The sequence below is a fragment of the Somniosus microcephalus genome, chromosome 2 (assembly GCF_052327205.1).
Source record: "Somniosus microcephalus isolate GS21.2 chromosome 2, FLI_Smic_1.0, whole genome shotgun sequence".
Lineage (NCBI taxonomy): Eukaryota > Metazoa > Chordata > Chondrichthyes > Squaliformes > Somniosidae > Somniosus > Somniosus microcephalus.
In genome coordinates, this window is record NC_140988.1 from 92251649 (window position 1) to 92278346 (window position 26698).

General features: G+C 49.1%; 1 long non-coding RNA gene across 1 annotated transcript in view; it reads left to right on the forward strand.

The window, feature by feature from the left end:
* Positions 1-26698, forward strand: part of LOC147122801 (uncharacterized) — an 89420-nt gene that overhangs the window by 406 nt on the left and 62316 nt on the right. The gene's annotated exons all lie outside the window — the stretch shown is intronic.

Below are 26698 nucleotides of genomic sequence, written 5' to 3' on the forward strand. Positions count from 1 at the left end.
TCCGCTTTTTAAAATAAAATGATCCTACTGCAGATGGGGTTGTAAGATCAGGTTTTCAATCATTAGGTGAGGCAAAGAAACAATTTAGCAGAGGGAAGAACAGTGTTTAAAAAAGTTTAACTTACTTTTATTAGCTACTTTTTAATAAATCCAATATTGCACCGTGGCGAATTTATGGTTTTAGTCTTGTTGCTGATGAAAGTTAATAAAAACCTTAATAACATAAAAAATGGGGAAAATTGGAGCTTACTTTTGAAAATCAGAATTCTGGCATCAGGTTTACATATTTAGAAATGTTGAGGCACCTCACTTTCTACAGGCCAACCCAGTTAGCACATCTGTCTGCTGAAGAATTCAAACCGCCTGGGGTCAACAAAGGTTGGCTCTTGTATTGGATGGTAGAGTGAGAGTGGCCAGCTGAAGGCACGGCCGTCAATGGTGGAGCAATTAAAATGGGGACTGCGCAAGAGGCCCGAATTGGAGGAGCGCAGAGATCGCGGAGGTTTTAGGCACTGTTCCCTGTAAGGTGCGCGGCCACGCAGTCATCTGTAAGGTCCCGTACACTTAAATTCAAAAGCCGTGCAGTGAGCTGGAGAGCTGGAGCGGGGGGAGAGGCCCAATACACAATGGGTCGGAAATCCTCACAAAGAGTCGTTTGTGACCTCAGAACTGATCTGAATTGGAACAGCAGAGCCCTGGAACCCGGCGAGCGTTGTCTTGGGATTCTGTCAGTACTTTTTTCTGTGGAGACGCGTGTAGTCCATTCCTGGGGACTGAGCAGCAGCCGTACTTTGGAACAACACAGGAGCAGCACATGTTCAATGGCTGCTGGAAGAAGGCGAAAGCAAATAATTTTTAGGCCCGCGGTGAAACAAAAATATGGGGAGAAAAATGTAAACATTCGGAAAATTGTTTAAAGCCGGAAAAAAAATATGGGAAAGTGATGTTGAATGCAGTTAAATTTTGCCAGGTGTTGTCCCTTTTTTGAAAGAGTTTATCAGGGTTATTTAAATCATGTTGTGAGAGAGGAGAAAAAGTTTGTGCCCCTGTTTGTACCTCAGAGTCTGTGAGAGACGGAGGGAATGGCTGCAGAAAAAGAGGAAACAACTTCTCCAAAACTGATCCCAACTCATCGCCAAGGCTGGGGATAGAGAACCTCACCGCCTTCTTATGATTGGGGAGTTTAATCGCTTTATTCACTTTCTTATTTGCGCGCCGTTTGGAATTAGAGGTTTTTTTTGTTGTATGTTTAACAACAGCTTTGAAGAGAGAAAGAGAAACTTGGAGCAACTTCTTCTGTCAAAGCTGCAACGAGACTTGAAAGAATTTAAAGATTTTTAATGAACTTTTCACAAAAAATGAGTGTTAAAAACACCTTTTTTCCCCCTAAGTTTCAAATATGATTTTGAAAGAAACAGAAGCAAAAATCAATTTTCCTCTCATCTAAACAAGTTTCAACCAGGCCTTAAAGGCCAAACTCTTTTAAAGAGGCTCTAAAATGCTTAAAACGTTTTAAAATTGAAATTTCTCAATATTTGATTTTGAACGATCGACTGAAGTGAGTAGCTTTACACAAACATGCAACCATGCTGTTGAGGAGGGGGAGGGGAGGGGAGGATTTGTAGGAATTGCATATTACTTTTTATTGACTTTTAAAAAAATATATCATTAAGGCGTTTAGGCAGAGAACCAAAAAAGGAGAAAAACACAAACCATTTTATTTTGTCTGTCATTCTATAGTCCTAACAAGTCCCAGGAATAATGTAAATATAAATTTCCTCTTAAACGTTTAGTGGAGTGTTAATAGAAACAATAGTTATGTAATGATGTATAAAAATTGCAGAAAGCTACTTTAGAAGAAACCACTATTTGTTTATTGAGATTGTCAATTAAACTAATAATGTACAATTTCGATTTGGTATAAATGTTTGAAATAGGAGATTAAAAATTGAGAGTACAATGAAGTTTGTTTCCCACTATTTAATTGCGAATTCCTAAAATAATTTATATTTTTCGTGATAAGAGCAGGGATTGATATTGTGGAGAACGTTTGAGAGGAAAACATTAGAAGCAAAATTCGTAAATTAACATCTTTACGCCAACATATTGGTAAACATTTCCAAGTCAGTCTGATTAGTTCACCTGTCCAGGAAGAAAGATGAATGTTTATTTCTGTTAAATCAGAATTTCCTGCTTTTTGTTTTTAATTTGGTGACACAAATTGTGTAGGTGTTGTTCTGCACTGGTGAATAAGTGCTGCATTTCTGACATGTTATATGGGGTGTGTGCTGGTTCAAGAAGACAACGTTTATTAATGGAAGTGATTGAAGTTGGAAATACGGATACCCATTTTTTGTTCAGTTCTTTTTAATACTGCGAACTAAAGAACTACAGCCCTTTATATTCGTTGGTTGTCTGGTTGCATTGTGATTAATATTCTAATTACATATGTGGATGTACAGCACGTCAGTGCCATAGGAAAGTCGCTGCTCCTGCTGCATGTGCGGCCATTGGTATAATGACATGAGGGATGAACTAATACGTTGAAAACTTTAAAGTTAATAGAAATTGCACGAATAGATATACAGGAAACTTTTGTTTAACCAGAGGTTAAAAGTCCGGAAAGCTCTATCTACCAGCAAAATTCAGGAGCCGTTTTCTATAAGTTTTTTTACTTCTCGTTGCTTTTTTTTTCTCAGTCAGGCTCTGCAAGGTCTGTAGCTAAGCAACAGCTTCAGCTAGAGACGCTTGCAGCTGTAGCCGACTGTTTTGAAGCTGTTGCTAAGCAACAGGGTTTGTTGATTCACACGGAGCTGAAAAGTTCTGTATGTTTCAACATTAGCGCTGGTTTATACGGCAGTTTTGATCTAATGGCACCAGCTCGGTCCCGTCAGTGCCAAATACCAGAAAGTTTCCTGTACCTCTTTCAGTTCACCTTGGGCTTTTGGATTCTTTGTCAATGCATAACCATGTAACTGAGTGACATTTCTGAAGTGTTAACGCATTATTATGCAGTTCTTTTATATCCCAGTCATTTCTCACAAGTAATTTTATAAAATAGAGCTTGTACATGATGAACTAAAAGCTTTTAATTAATTCTACTGTAAACAAACTTGCAAAATGGGCATGTAAATAATAAATTAATTTCAAAATAGGTAAGTGTGAGGCGGTGCATTCTGGTAGGAGGAATAAGGAGGCGACCTACTCCTTAGAAAATAAGGGAGAAAATTCAGTGCCTTAGCGCCTCCCATTAGCACCAGCAGATGGCGCTAATGGGGCACTAGAGCAGTATCACCGGGGCAAGGCGAATCCAATGCTGCATGTCAAATCTTGCCTCCCCCAAAGCGCCGCCGATAACAGTTATCGCCGGGAGCCTCAACGCGAGGTGGACCGTGACATCAGTGAGTGTGCATCCCTTAATGACTGCCTGATCTGCGAAATTGATTGTCGCCACCTACGATAGCACCTGGAGTAAACAGCGACAGGGAGCACTGGCATGAAGCACCAGGAAGCTGGCTCCAGGGATGTTATTTAAAGGGATCATCAGTAATGAGTCGCAGCTGTAGCTTAGTGGAGTTTCAGTGCTTTCTTGCCAGTTTCACATAGTCCTACAGTCTCATTCCATAATTTCAAGGTTATTTAATATCAAGAGTGTTGTGGCAACTAAAATGTAGCTACACTTTTCTTTAAAAAAAATCAAAGTGCTGCACTTGGTTACATTAATGGGGGCTGTACTGGCAGTCGACCTCACCCTCCAGGACCTATGGCGGAGGGAGTGGGGAGCAGCGAGAAAGACTGGAACATGTGACCAGAGGGAGGAGGAGGGCCATCAGGACTCTCAACAGGAGGCCTTACCCTCTGAGGGTATTCCAAGAGCACTTCTCCTACCTCCAATTAAGCGAGGAGCAGTGTATTAGAAGGCTCAGCTTCACCAAGGAGGTGGTCACAGAACTCTGCCACCTCCTGCAACCAGACCTCGAGCCTCAGATCAGGATGATTGCGGCTCTCTCAGTGGCAGTCAAGGTCACCGTTGCCCCCAATTTCTTCACCAGCGGATCCTTCCAGTCTGCAACAGGTGATATAGCTAACATCTCGCAGTTTGCCATCTATCGCTGCATCCAGGAGGTCACAGAGACACCACAGTATGAGAAAGGACTACATTTCCTTCCACATCACCAGAGAGAATCAGGACAAACGTGCATGTGGCTTTGCCAGGATAGCGGGATTCCCCATGATGTAGGGCGCCATTGATTGCACCCATGTGGTTTTGCAGGCACCACATAATAATCCTGAGGCCTTCTGTAACCACAAAGGCTACCATTCACTTAATGTGTAGTTGGTGTGCGACCACAGAGAGCGAATCCTCAATGTGAATGCCCGCTATCCTGGCAGCAGCCACAATGCCGTCACCCTGTGCAAGACCGGTGTGCCAGCATTCTTCCAGCCATGATGTCAAGCTTGCAGCTGGCTGCTCAGAGTCAAGGGCTACCCATTCTCCACCTGGCTCATGGCTCCCCTCCGCAACCCCAGCACTCCTGCCCAGCACTCATTTTTTTTTATTTGTTCATTAGATGTGGGCGTTGCTGGCAAGGCCAGAATTTATTGCCCATCCCTAATTGCCCTTGAGAAGGTGGTGGTGAGCCGCTTTCTTGAACCGCTGCAGTCCATGTGGTGAAGGTACTCCCATAGTGCTGTTAGGGAGTTCCAGGATTTTGACCCAACGACGATGAAGGAACGGCGATATACTTCCAAGTCAGGATGGTGTGTGACTTGGAAGGGAACTTGGAGGTGGTGGTGTTCCCATGCACCTGCTGCCCTTGTCCTTCTAGATGGTAGAGGTCGCAGGTTTGGGAGGTGCTGCCAAAGAAGACTTGGCGAGTTGCTGCAGTGCATCTTTTAGATGGTACACACTGCAGCCACGGTACACCGGTGGTGGAGGGAGTGAATGCTTAAGGTGCTGGATGGGGTACCAATCAAGCGGGCTGCTTTGTCCTAGATGTGTCGAGCTTCTTGAGTGTTGTTGGAGCTGCACTCATCCAGGCAAGTGGAGAGTATTCCATCACACTCCTTACTTGCGCCTTGTAGATGGTGGAAAGGCTTTGGGGAGTCAGGATATGAGACACTCGCCACAGAATACCGAGCCTCTGACCTGCTCTTGTTGCCACAGTATTTATGTGGCTGGTCCAATTAAGTTTCTGGTCAATGGTGACCGCCAGGATGTTGATGGTGGGGGATTCGGCGATGGTAATGCCATTGAATGTCAAGAGGCAGTGGTTAGACTCTCACTTATAATGAAAGCCATGATCTTTTTTATTCGTTTATGGGATGTGGGCGTCGCTGGCAAGGCCAGCATTTATTGCCCATCCCTAATTGCCCTTGAGAAGGTGGTGATGAGCCGTCTTCTTGAACCTCCGCAGTCCGTGTGATGAAGGTACTCCCACAGTGCTGTTAGGTGGGGAGTTCTAGGATTTTGACCCAGCGTCGATGAAGGATCAGCGATATACTTCTAAATCAGGATGGTGTGTGACTTGGAGGGGAACTTGGATGTGGTGGTGTTCCCATGCGCCTGCTGCCCTTGTCCATCGAGGTGGAAGAGATCGCAGGTTTGGGAGGTGCTGCCGAAGAAGCCTTGGCACCAGGGACATCATCGAGCAGACCATTGGCCTGCTCAAGCAACGGTTCCACAGCCTTCACCATTTGGGCGGAGCCCTCCAGTACTCGGCTGAGCAGGTGTCCCATTTCGTGGTGGTCTGCTGCATGCTCCACAACTTGGTCATCATGAGGGCCCAGCCCTTGTCACCAGGGATTGCAGGACCACCTCAGTAGGAGGAAGAGGGAGAGGAGGAGGAGGACAAAGGGGAAGAGGAAGATGAGGAGGACAACAAGCAGGATGATGAGGAGGAGGAACAGGAGTGAGGGAGGAGGCAGCCACTCAATCGGACTTCCGGAAGGGTGGTTCGCGACTGCAGTTCGAATGAATTAAACCCCAGATCCCCGTTGCTCACCACTTCCCCATCATTTCATCCCTGTCGCAGGCGATATCACAGCACAAAGCTGAAATGAGACAAACCACAAAAGAATCCAAACTGAATTAATAAATTTATCAAAAATCAGTGAACACATATTTACAACAACAATATTAGCTATTCACCCTTGTGCAATCCCTTAGTGCCTCTCGTTACTGTGTCTTTGCCTACTCTAGTGCTCCTACGAAGTATTGGCCCATTAATGGCTGCAGCAGGGCTGGTGAAAGGCTGCTGAGTGTCTGTGCGGGAGACGTCAGATGGCCTTGCAGGATGCCCTTGACCAGCTCTGGGCCTGGAAGGCCCGGTTGTAGACTGCGCCACCTCAGCATGAGCGGCAGCAGTCTGGGCTGGCTGGATGACAGGCAGCGACAAGGGCAATGGCAGAGTGGCAGTGGTGGAAGTAGGAATGCTGTCATCCTGAGAGAGGACAGCAGGTTCCTGGTCCACTGACGCACTGCCATTCCCCTGGGGCAGCACCTCAGCATCCCTCGCAACCTGTTGCTGGCCTGCTGCGGCACCATGAAAGCCCCAGTTGATGGTGGTACACCCAGCCCATGATGGCATCAGTCAGAGCTTGCGTGGCATCAAGCTGAGACTGCATGAGAGCAGTCTGAGATTGGATGCCACCAAGTATTGTGGTAAACCACTGTTTGTATTCCTGTTTGTCCTGTTTGTATTCCACTGTGTACATGCCTGGACATGCCTCGGCTGACTCCTCCCACAGGTCCTAGTATAAAGGTGACTGCTCCCCAGCCCTTTGTATCCTGGACCGGTCGACCACTCGAGGCAGACCTCCATTCTGTTGTTAATAAAAGCCTTTAGTTACTCTTCTAACTCTCAGTCTTTTATGAGTAATTGATAGCGCATCAATTTTATTAACAACATTTTTATAATGGAGAAGATCCTCACACCAGTATGCCTGGACTTAGATCATCGGGAGGCGGACTCATCCACCAAGTTTACTCACTGGCTTAAGTGTTTCAAAAAATTCCTGACCGCCTCCGAAGCAATCAAATCGGACGAGGACAAACTGGATGTCCTGACCTCCAAAGTGAACCACCGAGTGTACTCGGTCATCCAAGACGCGACCTCGTACGCGGATGCTATCAAGCTCCTCAAGGACCAGTACACGCGCCCAGTGAACGAAGTGTACGCCAGGCACCTCCTGGGGAGTCGTAAACAACAACCTGGGGAATCGGCTGTGGAATACCTTCAGGCACTGTCTGTGCTTGGCCGGGCCTGTGGTTGTAAGGATGTAAAGGCCGCCGTGTACACAGAGGAACTTATCCGGGACGCTTTTGTAGCGGGCCACAGATCCAATTACACACGACCACGACTGTTGGAGCAGAGTAACCTCGACCTCAACAAGGCCTCTGAACTCGCACTATCGTTGGATGCAGCCTACCAGGGCATGGATGCCTACTCCTCTGCACCGTGGATGCCGCGGGGAATGACAGCCTGGGACACGGTAGGACCGCCTCATAGCGCCGTGCCACCCCAGCCACACCCCAACAACGGCCCAACTACCGCAGCAGTGTCCCAAGGCCAGACAGCAGTGCCCCAAGGCCAGAAATGCTACTTCTGTGGCCAGGCAAAACACCCCAGAGTGCGCTGCCCGGCGAAAAACGCGATCTGCTCGGGCTGCGGGAAGAAGGGACACTACGCTAGCGTCTGCAGGGCCAAAGCCACCCCGAACCCCAGCAGCGCCGCGTGTGGGCCATGCGGGCCGCCATTTTGGACCTCCCCGGCCGTGTGCGAATCACCGGTACAGCAGCCATTTTGGACGCCTCCAGCCACATGGGGATCATGGACGCCGCCATCTTGGACGACAGCCGGGACGCAGCAGGCCCCCGACACCGCCTCATCTGATACCCGCAGCGACACACCGACCCCTACGCTGGCATCCGTTACACTGGACCAAGCGAGACCGCACCAACTGGCCAGTTCCACAATGGACATTAAGGTAAATGGTCACGATACAATCTGCCTTTTTGACTCTGGGAGCACGGAGAGCTTCATCCACCCCGACACGGTGCGGCGTTGCTCTCTCCCAGTCCTGCCTGCGCAACAGCGGATTTCTATGGCCTCCGAGTCCCAGTCGGCGGACATCGGCGGCTACTGCGTGGTGACACTCGTAGTAGACGGGACCGTGTACGATCATTTTAAACTTCTGGTCCTGCCTGACCTCTGCGCTGCCGTCCTGCTGGGGTTAGATTTTCAGTGCCACCTTAAAAGTGTTACGATGGCGTACGGTGGACCCCTACCCCCACTCACAGTCCGCAGCCAGCAGCTTCCAAATTGCCCGCCGCGCACCAGGTGCAACCTCTCCACACTCAGAGTCACCCCCCCACCACTGTTTGCTAACCTCACCCCCGACTGTAAGCCCATCGCCACAAAGAGCAGGCGATACAGTGCCGGGGACAGGGTTTTCATTAAAACCGAAGTGGAGCGGCTCCTGAAAGAAGGGATTATTGAGGGCAGCACCAGCCCCTGGCGAGCCCAGGTTGTGGTCATTAAGACCAGCGAGAAGCAGCGCCTGGTCATCGACTACAGCCAGACAATAAATCGCTACACCCTGCTGGACGCCTACCCACTCCCCCGTATAGCTGATATGGTCAACCAGATCGCGCAGTACCGCGTCTTCTCGACCATTGACCTGAAATCAGCGTACCACCAGCTCCCCATCCGCCCTGAGGACCGCCAGTACACTGCCTTTGAGGCAAACGGCCGCCTCTATCACTTCCTTAGGGTTCCCTTTGGCGTCACCAACGGGGTCTCCATCTTCCAAAGGGAGATGGACCGGATGGTAGATCAAAATGCGTTGCAGGCCACTTTCCCATATCTGGACAATGTGACCATCTGCGGCCGTGACTTGCAGGACCATGACGCAAACCTCGAAAAATTCCTCCGCACCGCCCAACTCCTAAACCTGACATATAACAAGGAGAAGTGCATATTCCGCACAAACCGCCTCGCCATCCTTGGCTGTGTTGTGGAACACGGAGTCATCGGCCCCGACCCCGACCGGATGCGTCCCCTTATGGAACTTCCACTGCCCCACTGCCTCAAGGCCCTGAAGAGGTGCCTAGGGTTTTTCTCCTATTACGCCCAGTGGGTCCCCTACTATGCGGACAAGGCCCGTCCGCTGATCAAGTCCACCTCTTTTCCCTTGACGGCAGAGGCCCGCTTAGCCTTCCACCGTATCAAGGAGGACATTGCCAAAGCCACCATGCACGCAGTGGACGAATCCATCCCCTTCCAGGTGGAAAGCGACGCGTCCGACTTTGCCCTGGCCGCTACCCTCAATCAGGCGGGGAGACCCGTGGCCTTCTTTTCACGAACCCTCCAAGGCCCGGAGACCAGACACTCCGCTGTTGAGAAGGAGGCCCAGGTGATTGTGGAGGCTGTGCGTCATTGGAGGCACTACCTGGCCGGAAAACGATTTACCCTGCTCACTGACCAACGTTCAGTTGCTTTCATGTTTAACAACAAGCAGAGGGGCAAAATCAAAAATGACAAGATCTTGAGGTGGAGAATCGAACTTTCCACCTACAACTACGAGATCTTGTACCGGCCCGGGAAGCTAAATGAACCCTCGGATGCGCTATCGCGTGGCACCTGCGCCAGCGCGCAGATCGATAGACTACGGGTCCTCCACAATGACCTCTGCCACCCGGGGGTCACCAGGTTCTTCCACCTCATCAAGGCCCGCAACCTGCCTTACTCTATTGAGGAGGTCAGGACCATGACCAGGAACTGCCAAGTCTGCGCTGAGTGCAAACCACACTTTTATAGACCAGACAGGGCCCACCTGATAAAAGCCACTCGCCCCTTCGAGCGCCTGAGCGTTGATTTTAAAGGGCCTCTCCCCTCCTCCGACCGCAATGTGTACTTCCTCAATATTATTGATGAGTACTCCCGTTTCCCGTTCGCCTTCCCCTGCCCGGACATGACCAGTGCCACGGTCATTAAATGTCTGAACAACCTCTTCACCCTGTTCGGCTTCCCCAGCTATATCCATAGCGACCGGGGCTCATCGTTTATGAGCGACGAACTCCGTCAGTACCTGCTAACTAGGGGTATTGCCACAAGCAGGACCACCAGTTACAACCCCCGGGGGAACGGACAGGTGGAAAGAGAAAATGCGACAGTTTGGAAGGCCGTCCTGCTAGCCTTAAAGTCTAGGGGCCTTCCAACCTCCCGCTGGCAGGATGTGCTCCCCGATGCGCTCCACTCTATTCGGTCACTGCTCTGCACTGCCACTAACGCCACCCCTCATGAGAAAATGTTTGTCTTCCCAAGGAAGTCCACATCAGGGACATCGCTACCGCCATGGCTGACGTCCCCAGGGCCGGTCCTACTGAGAAGACACGTGAGGACCCATAAAACGGACCCCCTGGTCGAGAGGGTCGACCTCCTCCACGCCAACCCCCAGTATGCTTACATCGCATACCCGGACGGGCGGGAGGACACAGTCTCCATAAGAGACCTTGCACCCTCGGGGACCACAGTAACCCACTACCCACTACCACCCCCCCCCACGATCCGATATCCAGCCCCAGCAGACGGCAGGCCTGGGCCCCGCGACCCGCTCGACATCTACGAGGACGACACGCCTGTGCCACAGCCTACGCTGGACTCGACGCCGGAAGCTTCACTACCCATCCTGAGAGAGGACAGCAGGTTCCTGGTCCACTGACGCACTGCCATTCCCCCGGGGCAGCACCTCAGCATCCCTCGCAACCTGTTGCTGGCCTGCTGCGGCACCATGAAAGCCCCAGTTGATGGTGGTACACCCAGCCCATGATGGCATCAGTCAGAGCTTGCGTGGCATCAAGCTAAGACTGCATGAGAGCAGTCTGAGATTGGATGCCACCAAGTATAGACTGCATTACAGCACTAAGACGTTGTGTCGCTTCCGCCTGTGCTGCAATGGAAGCTGCCAGATTGCCCATCACACGTGGCATCAGGTCTGAGTCACCATGGTCTCTCTGGGAGCCTACCATCTTTTGCAGACTGGAAATGATGGGCTCCATGGTGTGCGTAGAGCCTTGTGCAATATTGGAGGCGGACTCCTCTAAGCTCCTTATTATTATGTCCGTGTGTAATTGAGACACGGACTGCAGGAGTTGGTTATAACAGGTCTTTACTGAGTGGAGACAAACTGGAACTAACTATGCAAAGTTACTACACAGGCTTATATACAGGGGTGGTCACTACTGGTACTGCAGTATACAGGGGCTGCAGAATATAGTTCCTTCTGCAAAGTACATACACTACAATTCCTCCCCTTTTAGCTAAACAGTACATAACATTCGATTAATAATTAAATAACATATTTACAATTACAGTTGTCATATACATTAGCTGAAGTTAAGCAATTATAAGTTCAGTCTTTGAGGAGGCTTCCTGATTCTGTCTGGATAACGCCTCTTTGGGGTATCAGGTTCTTCTGGCAGAGTTGATTCGGAATCAACGTCGTTGTTGGGTTCGTCTGCTTCCAATATTCCCGATTCTGAGGTAGATGCAATTGGTACTTCGGTTTCATCACCAGGTGTATCGGATTGTGGTGTGGAATTGACGTTTTCCAGTGGCTCTAGAATCTGGTCAGCATGGCATCTTACAATGCTCTCTTCAACGTCCACGGTATACATTAGAGGTCCTTGCCGTGTACAGATCGTTCCTGGCTGCCATTTCTCTGTGCAGTAGTCCCGGGCCAAAACTGGTTGACCTATCTTAAAACTCCTGGTCGGCCTTTCATTCATATTCTGAAACTGCCTGTTCTCCACATCTCTTCTGATGTTTGGCTTAACCAAATCCAAGCGGCATCGTAGTCTTCGATTGAAGAACATCATGGCTGGAGTTTGGTTGGTAACCGCATGTGTCGCATTCCGGTAGGCAAACAAGAAGTTATCCACCTTGTGTTGTAGGGGTATGTCTTCATTACACATTGCCTTGATAGCCTTCTTGAATGTTTGAATGAACCACTCAGCCAATCCATTGGTGGCTGGATGATATGGGGCGGATGTGTAATGCTTAACACCATTGTTCTTTAAGAACCTCCGGAACTCTTCAGACACAAACTGTGGTCCATTGTCGGAGCAAATCTGTTCAGGCAGCCCATTTCTGGTGAATATGGTTCGTAAGACTGTGATAGTTTTTTCTGTGGTGGTTGAGGACATTTTTATTACCTCTGGCCACTTTGAATGTGCATCCACCGCAATTAAAAACATCGAGTCCATAAATGGACCAGCAAAATCAATGTGCACCCTTTGCCATGGAGATGAGGGCCACTCCCATGGATGTAGAGGGGCTTGTGGTGGGGCATTTTGGACCTTCTGGCATCCTGTACAGCTCTTGGTCATCTCTTTGATTTCTCTATCGATTCCCGGCCACCACACAAACGCTCTGGCTAAGTTCTTCATTTTTACCCCTCCCAGATGACCCTCATGAAGTTCATTGAGCACGCTATCCTTCAATTTGGATGGAATTACTACTCTGGATCCACACATCAAGGTTCCTCTGCACACTGACAGCTGTTCTCTTCTCGGCGAGAATGCTGGCAACAGTGGTTCACCATGTGCTGGCCATCCCTTCACCGTTAAATCATAGACCCTGGAGAGTGTCGGGTCATTTCGTGTTTCCTTTTCTATGTTTGCATTCGTCACAGGTAGACATTCGACTGTGGTCGAGTGGAATATCTCCACAGGATCCACTGCAGGTGCTTCTTACACCGTCGGCAACGGTAGGCGCGACAATCCATCAGCGTTCCCATGCTGTTTAGTTCCTTTGTACTCGATGTCATATTGGTGTGCCCCTAGGAAAAGGGACCACCTCTGTAGCCGTTGTGCTGTCATTATCGGGACGCCCTTCTGAGGGTTGAAAATGGAGACAAGAGGTTGATGATCAGTTAGTAGAGTAAATTTCTGACCGTGTAGGTAGTGATTGAACTTCTTCACCCCCCACACCAGGCTGAGGGCCTCTCTGTCAATCTGGGCGTAGTTACGCTTGGCTGAAGTTAACGAGCGTGACGCAAAAGCTATCGGCCTCTCTGAACCATCAAGGAGTTTATGTGACAGTACCGCTCCAATGCCGTAGGGAGACGCATCACATGCCAGTTTTATCGGTAGTGATGGGTTGTAGTGAGCCAATACTTCTCTTGAAGTGATTAGGTCTTTACTCTTCTGAAAAACCCACTTACATTCATCGCTCCATTTCCATGCTACTCCAGTTTGTAGTAGGGCGTTCAGTGGGTGCAGAATTGTGGACAAATTCGGCAAAAACATATGGTAGTAATTCACCAATCCTAGGAATGACCTCAGTTGCGACACATTTTCAGGCACTGGAGCCTTAACTACCGCTTCAATTTTGTCAGGGGACTTATGTAACCCCTCTTCATCAATCACGTGGCCACAATACGATATCTGTTTCTTAAAAAACTCGCACTTGGGGCGATTGGCTCGTAGCCCGTGTTCTCTTAGTCTAGTGAGCACCTGCTCTAGGTTGGCAAGGTGTTCACTGTCATTTTCACCTGTCACTAGGATGTTGTCCAAGTAACACTGAGTCCCCAGAATCCCTTGCAGGACTTGTTCCATCGCTCTTTGCCATATCGCCGGAGCTGATGCTACTCCGAATACCAGTCGATTATACTGGTAAAGACCTTTGTGAGTGTTTATCGTGAGATACTTCCTAGAGGATTCTTCAATGTCCATCTGCAAATATGCTTGTGCTAGGTCAATTTTTGTAAAACGCTTCCCTCCAGATAGTGAGGTGAAAATATCTTCTATCCTCGGAAGAGGATACTGTACTGTGTGAAGGACTGGGTTCACCATCACCTTGAAGTCCCCACAAATGCGAACCTTCCTTGGCTCCTCAGACTTATTCTTTGACCTTTTTTTCATGACAGGAATGATGGGTGTCGCCCACTCGCTCCAGTCTACCTTAGATAACATGCCTGCATTCTCCAGATTCTCCAGCTCTGCCTCGACGGCTGGGCGAATTGCATACGGTACCGGTCTTGCTTTGAAAAACTTGGGAATTGCATTCTCTTCTATTTTTATCGAGGCGGTTATGCCTTTAAGAGTTCTCAGTTCTTGTTGAAATACCTCTTTAGCGTTAGCTAAGATTTTTGACCATCGTCCAGGTGTGACGTTGTCATCCTTTTTACCAGCCACAGTCAGTGCCTGAATGGAGTGCCAGTCTAAACTTATCTTTCTGATCCATTCACGTCCCAATAACGGTGGTCCACCATCTTGCAGTATGTACAGATACAATTTCTGTATTTCTTTGTCGTTGTATTCGACAGGCACCCTTATTTTCCCTCTGGGGTATACTTTCTGCCCCGTATACGTCTTCAAGACAATGGATGTCTCTTTCAAGGGTATGTGTGAGAATAGCCGCTCGTAGTCTCGTCGATTCATGACGGTCAGGGCTGATCCTGTATCCAATTCCATTTTGACTTGGGACCCTGCTATCGTGAGGGTGACCCAAATGGTTCGGTGATCCTCTTTTGCGATTACGTTGTGAAGTTTGAGACAGCTTAGTCTCTTGTTCCCGGATTCACTATCGCTCATCTGGTCTTCGGAACTACTGTCCGTCATCTTTTGTACTTTCCTGTACTGTTCCTTAGTAGCCTTTTTGTTGTCGTTAGTCTTCTTCCCAGACCTGCAAACTCGTGCAATGTGTCCCATCTTTCCGCATTGCCTGCATATTTTGTCCTTGGACCAGCAGTCCTTTTGGTCATGGGTTGTTCTGCCGCAGCGATAACATTTTTCAAATCCCCGTGTCATTTCGTGGGTGCCGTATTCCTTTGGCTTTTGCTGTATTTCCACAGCTCCCCTTGCTGCTGCTTTGTACGATACTGCCACGCTGAAAGCCTTATCTAGCATCAGCTCTTTCTCTGAGAGTAACCTCTTCTGGGTTCCTTCACTCAGGAGTCCACAGACAAATTTGTCCCGTAGAGTATCTGTCAGTCCTGCTCCGAACTGGCAGTGCTTTGATAGCTTGTGTAGTTCCGTAAGATAATCAGCATTGCTCTCATCTTTATGCTGATTTCTCCTGTGGAATTTAAATCTTTCTGCTATCAACAGCGGTGTAGGATTTAGGTGTTCCTGTAGGATATCAACAATTTCGTTAAAACTCTTCGCCATCGGTTTGGCTGGAGTAATCAGGTTCCGTAATAGGCAGTACGTTCTTGCACCCATTAAGTTTAGTAGTACCGATGCCTTTTTCTCATCGGCTACTTCGTTTGCCTCGCAATATACTTCTACTCTTTCCACATACATGGTCCAGTCTTCTATTGCATTATCGAAGGCAGTGATATTGCCAGTCTTCGGCATCTTGGAAATCTAAGATGGCGCCTCCCGCGCTTTGCCTTCTTCCCCGATTTAACAAAATGGCGCCTCCTGCACTTTCCCTCTTCTCCGCTGCTGCTAGCGCTGTTGCTGGTGTTTTATGCCTTGATGGCGATGCCCTATGGTCTTCACGCACTTCCCCCCACGCTGCTGCTAATGCCGCTCTCCGCGGTTCCCGTGGCAAACTGCAGCTCCTCGCGGCTTTCTGCGCTTCTAATTTCTTTTATTTCCCCGTCTTTCCTCCCTCTTCCCGGGTCTGTACGCTGCCTGGCTTCATAGCACCGGCCGCGCCCTGTGTGCTCCACCCTCTCTCTCTCTCTCTTCTTCCCGACAACGCTGCTCGGCCCTGTTGAAAAGCCACCCGATCGAGCTCTAGCCCGCCACAGCCCAGGAAGGATCAGTGTACTACCTGCCACCAGCCCGATTAGCTGGAACACCATTGACAGGATAACCAAGCCCCGCTCTTGACAGCCTCTCCTGCAAATCTTCAACTCCGATGAATCAGAGGCGGTTGCCCACGGTCAACGCCCATTTCTTCTGTTTGGTTTTTTTTTCTTTCTTCCTTCTGGCCTCGACCTCTGACTACTTCGCTTCAGGGATGGATCCCCATGAGGTGGTGCAGACTGTAGGTAAGTTCGGATCTGCTCGTCGCCAGTATTATGTCCGTGTGTAATTGAGACACGGACTGCAGGAGTTGGTTATAACAGGTCTTTACTGAGTGGAGACAAACTGGAACTAAACATGCAAAGTTACTACACGGGCTTATATACAGGGGTGGTCACTACTGGTACTGCAGTATACAGGGGCTGCAGAATATAGTTCCTTCTGCAAAGTACATACACTACACTTATCATTGCCAAGAGGATCTCGGACACCCTTGCCATTGCATCTATCATCTCTGTGTGCATGCCCATCACCCTTCTTCTAAATGCCTCCCCATTGAGGTCCTCATCTGAGTCCTGTGCAGCAGAGCTCATGCGCGAGCTCGCCCTCCGGGGAGCTGGCTCCTGAGCTACCCTTTCCCCCTGGCCTTGCTGTAGCCCGCTCGTCCCTGGTGCCTCACCCTGTGCAGATCCCGCTACTATATTAGCCTCTAAAGAATGCGTAGTGCCAGTATCTGAGGTGGTGCCTGCGGGTGAGACATGTAGTGACGCAGTATGTTCTTCCTTCTCCTCTTCTCCCGCCTCGCTCTCTAAGGTGCCCTAGGGACAGGCTCAGGTGCTTGCTCATTATCTGAAAGCATAAAGGCACAAAAGTCGGGTTAAGGTCAGGGGAGGGGACAGAAGGGAGAAATGCATGCATACAGCATGATTAACTGGAAAGTGCAAAACGTTTGTGGGGTGAGGGGGAAATGGGATGTGAGAAGAAGGAGTAGGGATGAACATACCATTGTTGTCCCCAAGGGGGTCAACGTCGCCAGTGGCCACGGCGCCCACCACCTGGCACCCAATAATCTCCAGCACTCGAGTCTCTAGCTCAGACAATGGTTGGGTGTCAGCTTGTCCCCCACCTGTACGCTCCTGCTGTCTCCTGTTGTGAGCCACCTTGGCCTGCAAGAGAAAGGAAAGTGTGTGAGTGAGTGTGGAGCAATGTGTTTGGGTGATGTGCCTGCCATAGTTGTATAACTGTCATTGTGTGCAAGGTGTGAGATGTGGATGGTAGGTAGACATTGTTGGTGGGTGAGTGCTGGGGGTGTGGCGCTTTGGGCAGTGTGTGAAGGCTTTTGGTATGTAACATTTGTTGAAGCATTCACTCACCCTGACCACACGAGTGAGGTCATTAAATTTCTTCCTGCACTGTGTGTTGGTCCTGGGGACCACAGTGCTGCCCGAGGCATGTTGCGCTACCTCCATCCACATGGTTCAGAAGACTTGCGCCGAGGGCCTCCTGCCACTTGTTGGGTAGAGCACCGTCCTCCATCTCTCCACAGTGAACACCAACGCCTCCAATGCTTCATCGCCGAATCTGCAGGCTCTCTCCCTGGGGCGTGGATCTGCCATGAGTACAGCTGTTTCACTCCTCCGCTCCTTCTCCTTTACCTGCTGCTGCTTGCCGAGGCAGCTGCACAGCCAGCAATGCTGAGAATGAGGTTCTGCAGCATCAATGAACATCCCCTTTAAAAACTGAAAAAAACCTGTGGCAATCATGATTTGCGATTAAACTGCACCTGATATTGGTCCACCCTTTGAGAGTAACGTCAATGAGCTTGGGCTTAAAGACTTGAACCACTACTATAATAGCAAAATACTGCAGATGCTGGAAATCTGAACTAACAACAGAAAATGCTGGAAATACTCAGCAGGCCAGGCAGCATCCGTGGAGAGAGAAACAGAGTTAACGTTTCAGGTCTGGGACCCTTCATCAGAACTGGAAAAAGCTGGAAATGTAATAGATATTAAGCAGGTGCAGAGACAGGGGGGTGGGGGGGTTAGGAGGGGAGGAAGGAATTGAAAGAACATGCTGTGAAAATGTTGCAAATGGGAATGGCAAAATCATACTGCATGAAAAATGGGGGCAGGGATTATTATCTGAAATTGTTAAACTCGATACTGAGTCCGGAAGGCTGTAAAGTGCCTAATCGAAAGATGAGGTGCTGTTCCTCGAGCTTATGTTGAGCTTCATTGGAACAAAGTAATAGGCCGAGGACAGAGAGATCAGAGTGGGAGTGAAGCGGAGAATTAAAGTGACAGGCAACCGGAAGCTCAGGGTCACCCTTACGGACTGAATGGAGGTGTTCCGCAAAGTGGTCGCCCAATCTGCGTTTGGTCTCCCCAGTGTAGAGGAGACCGCATCGTGAGCAGCGAATACAGTATATTAAATTGCAAGAAGTACAAATAAATCACTGTTTCACCTGGAAGGGGTGTTTGGGGCCCTCGACAGTGGGAAGGGAGGAGGTAAAAGGGCATGTGTTGCATCTCCTGTGCTTGCACGGGAAGGTGCCAGGTGAAGGAGAAGGGCTGTTGGGGGTGATTGAGGAGTGGACCAGGGTGTCGCGGAGGGAGCGGTCCCTTCGGAATGCTGAAAGGAGAGGTGAGGGGAAGATGTGTTTGGTGGTGGGATCACTTTGGAGGTAGCGGAAATGGCGGAGGATGATCCGTTGAATGTGGAGGCTGGTGGGGTGAAAGGTGAGGACAAGGGGAACTCTATCGTGGTTCTGGGAGGGAGGGGAAGGGGTGAGAGCAGAAGTGCGGGAAATAGAACGGACACGGTCATGGGCCGTGTCAACCACAGTAGAGGAGAATCCTCGGTTGAGGAAAAAGGAAGACATGTCGGAAGCACTGGTATGGAAGGTGGCATCATCAGAACAGACGTGGCGGAGATGGAGAAACTGGGAGAATGGAATAGAGTCCTTACAGGAAGCGGGGTGGGAGGAAGTGTAGTCCAGGTAGCTGTGCGAGTCGGTGGGCTTGTAGTGGATGTTTGTCGAAAGCCGACTGCCAGAAATGGAGACGGAGAAGTCAAGGAAGGGAAGGGAAGAGTCGGAGATGGACCATGTGAAGGTGAGGGAGGGGTGGAAATTGGAAGTAAAGTGAATGAACTTATCTAGTTCAGGGCGAGAGCAGGAAATGGCACCAATACAGTCATCGATGTACCGGAAAAAGAGGTGAGGGAGGGGACCTGAGTAGGACTGGAACAAAGAGTGTTCCACATATCCCATGAACAGGCAGGCATAGCTAGGGCCCATGCAGGTTCCCATAGCAACACCTTTAATTTGGAGGAAGTGAGTGGAGTCAAAGGAGAAGTTGTTCAATGTGAGAACAAGTTCAGCCAGGCGGAGAAGGGTGGTGGTGGATGGGGGCTGGTTGGGCCTCTGTTCAAGGAAGAAATGGAGCGCCCGAAGGCTGTCCTGGTGGGGGATGGAGGTGTAGAGGGATTGGACGTCCATAGTGCAAAGGAGACGGTTGGGGCCAGGAAACTGGAAACTGTTAAAGTGACGGAGGGTGTCGGAAGAGTCGCGAATGTAGGTGGGAAGAGACTGGACAAGGGGAGAAAAAATAGAGTCGAGATAGGAAGAGATAAGTTCCGTGGGACAAGAACAGGCTGAAATGATGGGTCTACCAGGGCAGTCCTGTTTGTGGATCTTGGGAAGGAGGTAGAAGCGGGCTGTGCGGGGTTGGGGGACTATGAGGTTGGCGGCCATGGAGGGAAGATCTCCAGAGGGGATGAGGTCAGTGACAGTCTTGGAAACGGTGGTTTGATGTTTGCTAGTGGGGTCATGGTCCAGGCGGAGGTAGGAGGAGGTGTTGGAGAGTTGGCGTTCAGCTTCCGCACGGTAGATGTCGGTTCGCCAAACAACAACAGCACCACCCTTATCAGCAGGTTTAATGATAATGTTAGGGTTGGATTGGAGAGAACGGAGTGCTGCAAGTTCAGAGGGAGGTAGGTTGGAGTGAGAGAGGGGAGCAGAGAAATGGAGACGGCCGATGCAACGTCGGCAGTTAGCAATGAAAAGATCTGGAGAGGGTAAGAGACCAGAGGGAGGGGTCCAAGTAGAACGAGAATTTAGAAAGCGGGAGAAAGGATCAGCCGTGCGGGGGGAAGACTCCTGGCCAGATAAGTGGGCACAGAGATGAAGGCGACGGAAGAAGAGCTCAGCATCGTGCCGAGCTCGAAATTCATTGAGGTGAGGGCGTAAGGGGATGAAGCTCAGGCCTTTGCTGAGGACTGATCGTTCGGGGTCAGAGAGGGGAAGGTCCCCATTTTTAATGCAGTATGATTTTGCCATTCCCATTTGCAACATTTTCACAGTATGTTCTTTCAATTCCTTCCTCCGCTCTTAAACCACACCACCCCCCCCCCCCCCCACCACCCCCACCGTCTCTGCACCTGCTTAATATCTGTTACATTTCCAGCTTTTTCCAGTTCTGATGAAGGGTCCCAGACCTGAAACATTAACTCTGTTTCTCTCTCCACGGATGCTGCCTGGCCTGCTGAGTATTTCCAGCATTTTCTGTTGTTCACCACTACTCTCTGTTTCCTATCACTTAGCCAATTCTGCATCCATGCTGCCACTGTCTCTTTTATTCCATGGGCTTCAACTTTGCTGGCAAGCCTATTACGTGGCACTTTTTCGAACGCCTTTTGGAAATCCATGTACACTATATCAATTGCATTACCCTCATCAACCCTCTCTGTTACTGTAGTGTATGTGCCTTTAAGTCAGAACTACTTTTACAGCTCCTGTATACTGTAGTACCGGCAGTGACCACACCGGTATATAAGCTTTGCGCATGCCTCTGTACCCCCAGTCTAGAGATTACCCTCCTCCAGTAAAGACCTGTTATTTGTTAATGTACAGCACCCGTGTGATTAATTATCCATTGAACCACGGATCTAACAGTGGCGACGAGTGTCGATTCGAATCTACCTGCAACATAAAAGAAAGAAAAAAAAAAATAGTTGAGGCCAGGAACACGGGCGTCGACCATGAGCAACCGCCCAGCAGTCAGGCAGAGATCCAACTTCGCAGGGGAGGCTGTGGAGAGCCGGGCTTGGTTCCCCAGCCACAACGAGCAGTAAGAGACCGACAACAGGTCCAGCGCAGACCCTTCCCGAGCAGCGGCAGCTGGAGCCGACCGATGGTGGAGAGAGAGCCGAGCAGCGTTGACGGGGTAAGACAGAGGGTGAAGAGCTCAGGGCACAGCCGGGGGTTGAACACCGAGCGGCGTCGAGGAAAATAAAACAAACCGGAGAGAGAGAGGGTAAGAAACAGCCGGGTTCTAGACTGAGCGGCATCGAAAAATATCAAAAGAAGAACGCGCAGAGCACAGCCAGGGATCACGGGCTGAACAGGGTCCGTGGGGCGAAGAAAGGGGAGACGCCATTGAGCCGCGGAGAAGCAGGGAGAGCGCGGGAGACGCCATTGAGCCACGGAGAAGAAGGAAGAACGCGGGAGACGCCATTTTGAGAAGCCGCAGCGAAGGAGAAGGGCGAGCGCGGGAAGGAAGGAAAGCGCGGGAGACACCATTTTGTGCCAGCGGAGAAGAAGGGGAAGCACGGGAGGCGCCATTGGTGATAGTTAACGCACACCCAAGGATGCCGAAGAGTGGCAGTATCTCTACGTTCGACAATGAAGTCGAAGATTGGGCGACATATGTGGAGCGTATTGAGGTGTACTGCAGGGCGAATGAAGTGCCAGATGCTAATAAAGCACTGGATCTGTTAAATTCCATGGGTGCAAAAACTTATGGGTTACTGCAAAATCTAATAACCCCAGAGAAGCCGGTAAACAAGAATTTTGAAAGCATAGTAGAAATCCTACAGGACCACTTAAACCCCACACCGCTGCTGATAGCAGAATGATTTAAGTTCCATAAAAGGAACCAACACAAAGACGAAAGCAATGCTGAGTACCTAATGGAACTGCGCAAGCTATCGAAATACTGCCAGTTTGGAGCGGGACTAGCAGACACGTTAAGGGACAAGTTTGTGTGTGGGCTACAAAGTGAAGGAACCCAGAAACGGCTTCTATCAGAAAAGGACCTTACGCTGGACAAAGCTTTCAATATGGCAGTATCACACGAAGCAGCCGCAAGGGGCGCTGCAGAGATACAACGGAGACCGCAAGAATATGGCACCAATGAAATGATCTATGGAACAGGGAAGTGCTATCGCTGTGGCAGAACAACACATGACCAGAAAGATTGTTGGTTCAAGGACCAAGTGTGCAGACAGTGTGGGAAAGCAGGACACATAGCAAGAGTCTGCAGGTCTGGGAAGAAAACCAACAGTAAGAAATCTCCACAGGAGAAGTACAAAAAGGTACACCAGGTGATGGACAGTGGTTCAGACGAACAGAAAAGTGACACAGACTCCGGAAGCAAGGAGCTGGGTTGTCTGAAACTACATAATGTAACCGAAATGGAGGATCACCAGACTATCTGGGTTACACTCAAGATAGACGGAGTCCAAGTGGAAATGGAATTGGACACAGGGTCAGCTCTAACAGTCATAAATCAAAGAGACTACAAGCGGCTATTTTCACACATACCCTTGAAAGCTACAGAGATTGTCTTGAAGACGTATACGGGGCAAAAAGTCTACCCCAAAGGAAAAATAAGGGTGAAAGTGACATATAAAGGCCAGGAAATACCTAAAATGGATATATATGTATTGCCAAATGGAGGACCACCACTGCTAGGACGTGAATGGATCTGGAAGATACAATTAGATTGGCATTCCATACAGGCACTGAAGGTTGAGGCCAAAAAGGATGACGACGTCACACCTGGATGACTGTCAAAAATGCTAACTGACGTAATAGAAGTGTTCCAGGAGGGACTAGGAACACTAAAAGGAATAACAGCAACAATTAAAATAGAGGAAAATGCAAGCCCAAAGTTTCTGAAGGCCAGACCAGTGCCTTATGCGATCAGACCAGCTGTTGAAGCAGAGCTGGACGGGTTGGAACGTTCAGGAGTACTGTCCAAAGTGGACTGGAGCGAGTGGGCTACACCCATCGTTCCTGTAATGAAGAGGTCGTTGAGTAATACGCCTGGGGAACCAAAGAAGGTCCGCATCTGTGGGGATTTTAAGGTGACAGTGAACCCAGTCCTTCACACGGTACAATATCCGCTTCCACGAATTGAGGATATTTTTGCCTCGCTATCTGGAGGTAAACGCTTCACCAAAATTGATCTAGCCCAGGCGTACTTGCAAATGGAGGTAGAAGAAGCTTCGAAATATTACCTTACGATCAACACTCATAAAGGTCTCTATCAATACAACCGGCTGGTGTTTGGAGTAGCCTCGGCTCCGGCTATCTGGCAAAGGGCGATGGATCAGGTCCTGCAAGGGATTCCAGGGACCCAGTGTTATTTGGACGACATCTTGGTCACGGGCGAAAATGACGGTGATCACCTCGCCAACTTGGAGAAGGTGCTCACCAGATTAAAGGAGTATGGGCTACGAGCTAATCGCCACAAGTGCGAGTTTTTCCAGAAACAGATCTCGTATTGCGGCCACGTCATCGATGAAGAGGGGTTACATAAGTCCCCTGACAAGATTGAGGCAGTAGTCAAGGCTCCAGCACCGGAAAATGTGTCACAACTGAGGTCGTTCCTTGGGCTGGTAAACTATTACCACAAGTTCTTACCAAATTTGTCTACGGTATTACACCCGCTGAACACCCTACTGCAAACAGGGGTACCATGGAAGTGGGATGACGAACGTAGACGAGCTTTCCAGAAGTGTAAAGAATTGATCACATCAAAAGAGGTGTTGGCCCATTTCAACCCAGCACTACCAATTCGTTTGGCATGTGATGCATCACCCTACGACATTGGAGCGGTGCTGTCGCACAAATTCCCAGACGGGTTGGAGAGGCCAGTAGCCTTTGCGTCTCGGTCACTAACCTCAGCCGAGCGCAACTACGCCCAGATTGACAGGGAGGCCCTCAGCCTAGTATGGGGAGTAAAAAAATTCAACCACTATCTGCATGGGCAGAAGTTCACCTTGCTGACTGACCACCAACCACTTGTCTCCATCTTTAATCCTAAGAAGGGCGTGCCAATAATGATGGCACAGCGGTTACAAAGATGGTCCCTGTTTCTAGGGGCGAATCAATATGAAATAGAATATAAAGGCACGAAGCAGCATGGGAACGCTGATGGGCTATCGCGCCTGCCACCGCCTACTGTGGAGGAAGCACCAGCAGTGGACCCTATCGAGATATTTTATTCGTCGATAATTGAACGATTGCCAGTAACAAACGCGGATATAGAGAAGGAGACCCGCAATGATCCGACGCTGTCACGGGTATATGAATTGACGGTGAGGGGATGGCCAACACATGGCGACTCACTGTTGCCAGCATTCTCATCCAGAAGAGAACAGCTGTCAGTATGCCAAGGGACAGTGATGTGTGGATCCAGAGTGGTGATTCCACCCAAGTTAAGGGAGAGAGTGCTAAATGAGCTACATGAAGGTCATCTGGGTGGAGTGAAAATGAAAAGCCTTGCTAGGGCTTATGTGTGGTGGCCGGGAATCGATCAACAAATCAAAGACCTAACTAAGAGCTGCTTAGGATGCCAGAAGGTCCAAAATGCACCACCACATGCCCCTCTACACCCATGGGAGTGGCCCTCCTCTCCATGGCAACGGGTGCATATTGATTTCGCTGGTCCATTCATGGACTCAATGTTCTTAATAGCAGTGGATGCTCATTCAAAGTGGCCTGAGGTGATAAAAATGTCTTCAACCACTACAGAGAAAACGATTGCAGTCCTACGGACCATATTTGCCAGAAACGGTTTGCCAGAGCAGATTTGCTCTGATAATGGACCACAGTTTGTGTCCGACGAGTTCCAAAAATTCATGGAAAGGAATGGGGTAAGGCATTACACATCCGCCCTGTATCATCCAGCCACAAATGGATTGGCTGAGAGGTTCGTACAAACCTTTAAGAAGGCGATAAAGGCCATGTGCGACGAGGAAATTCCACTACAGCATAAGATGGACAATTTCTTATTAGCCTACCAAAACGCGACACATGCAGTTACCAACCAGACCCCGGCCATGATGTTCTTTAACCGAAGGTTGAGATCTCGTCTGGACTTGCTCAGACCAAATGTGCGAAGAAATGTTGAGGACAAACAATTCCAGCACATCAATGAGAAGCCGACAAGGAGCTTCAATGTAGGGCAACCAGTCTTGGCCCGTGACTATCGAACAGAGAAGTGGCAACCCAGAACAATATGTACAAGTCAGGGGCCATTAATGTACACAGTGGATGTCAGGGAGAACATTGTGAGACGCCACGTCGATCAGATCTTAGCGTCACAGGAACGCGTCAACCCCATGTCTCGAGTACCTGGGGATGAACCCGACATACCGGTAGCATCTACTTCAGACCCAGTAGCAGTGGAACCCGATGAACTACCCAATGAAAAGGGGTCAGAATCACCTCTGCACCAAGAACAAGAACCTCTGGAAAGGCGCTACCCCGAAAGGGTCAGGAAGCCGCCCCAAAGACTGAATCTATAAATGGACTTTTGTTATTTAATGTACATGTAAAAATGTTAATTGTTATTTGAATATTAGGGGGTATTATTAATCTAAAAGGGGAGGAATTGTAGTGTATGTGCCTTTAAGTCAGAACTGCTTTTACAGCTCCTGTATACTGTAGTACCGGCAGTGACCACACCGGTATATAAGCTTTGCGCATGCCTCTGTACCCCCAGTCTAGAGATTACCCTCCTCCAGTAAAGACCTGTTATTTGTTAATGCACAGCATCCGTGTGATTATTTATCCATTGAACCACGGATCTAACAGTTACCTCATCAAAGAACTCAATCAAGTTAGTTAAACACGATTTACCTTTAATACATCCATGCTGGCTTCCCTTAATTAACCCACATTTGTCCAAGTGACTGTTAATTTTGTCCCTGATTATTGTTTCTAAAAGCTTCCCCACTACCAAGGTTAAACTGACTGGCCTGTAGTTGCTGGGTTTATCTTTACACCCTTTTTTGAACAAGGATGTAATATTTGCCAGTCCTCTGGCACCACCCCTGTATCTAAGGAAGATTGGAATATTATGGCCAGTACCTCCGCGATTTCTGCCCTCAATTCCCTCAGCATCCTAGGATGCATCCTATCCGCTCCTGGTGACTTATCTACTTTAAATACAGCCAGCCTTTCTAATACCTCCTCTTTATCAATTTTTATCCTATCAAGTATCTCCACTACCTCCTCCTTTACTATGTCTATGGCAGCATCCTCTTCCTTGGTGAAGACAGATGCAAAGTACTCATTTAGTACCTCAGCCATACACTCTGCCTCCATGCATAGGTCTCCTTTTTGGTCCCTAATCAGCCCCTCCCCTCCTTTTACTACCCTTTTACTATTTATATGCCTATAGAAGACTTTTGGATTACCTTTTATGTTGGCTGCCATTCTATTCTCATACTCTCTCTTTGTCCCCCTTATTTTCTTTTGCACTTCTCCTCTGACCTTTCTATATATAACCTGATTCTCAGATGTATTTGCAACCTAACATCTGTCATACGCGCTCTTTTTCTGCTTCATCGTATTCTCTAATTCTTTCGTCATCCAGGGAGCCCTGACTTTAGTTGCCCTGCCTTTCCCCCTAGTGTAAATGTACTTGAACTGTACCTGAACTATTTCCTCTTTAAAGGCAACCCATTGTTCCATTACAGTTTTGCCTGCCAATCTTTGATACCGGTTTACCCGGGCCAGATCCGTTCTCGTCCCACAGAAAGTGGCCTGCCCCCAGTTAAACATTTTTATTCTAGATTGCTCGCCGTTCTTTTCCATAGCTAATCTAAACCTTATGATCATTGTTCTTTAAATGTTCA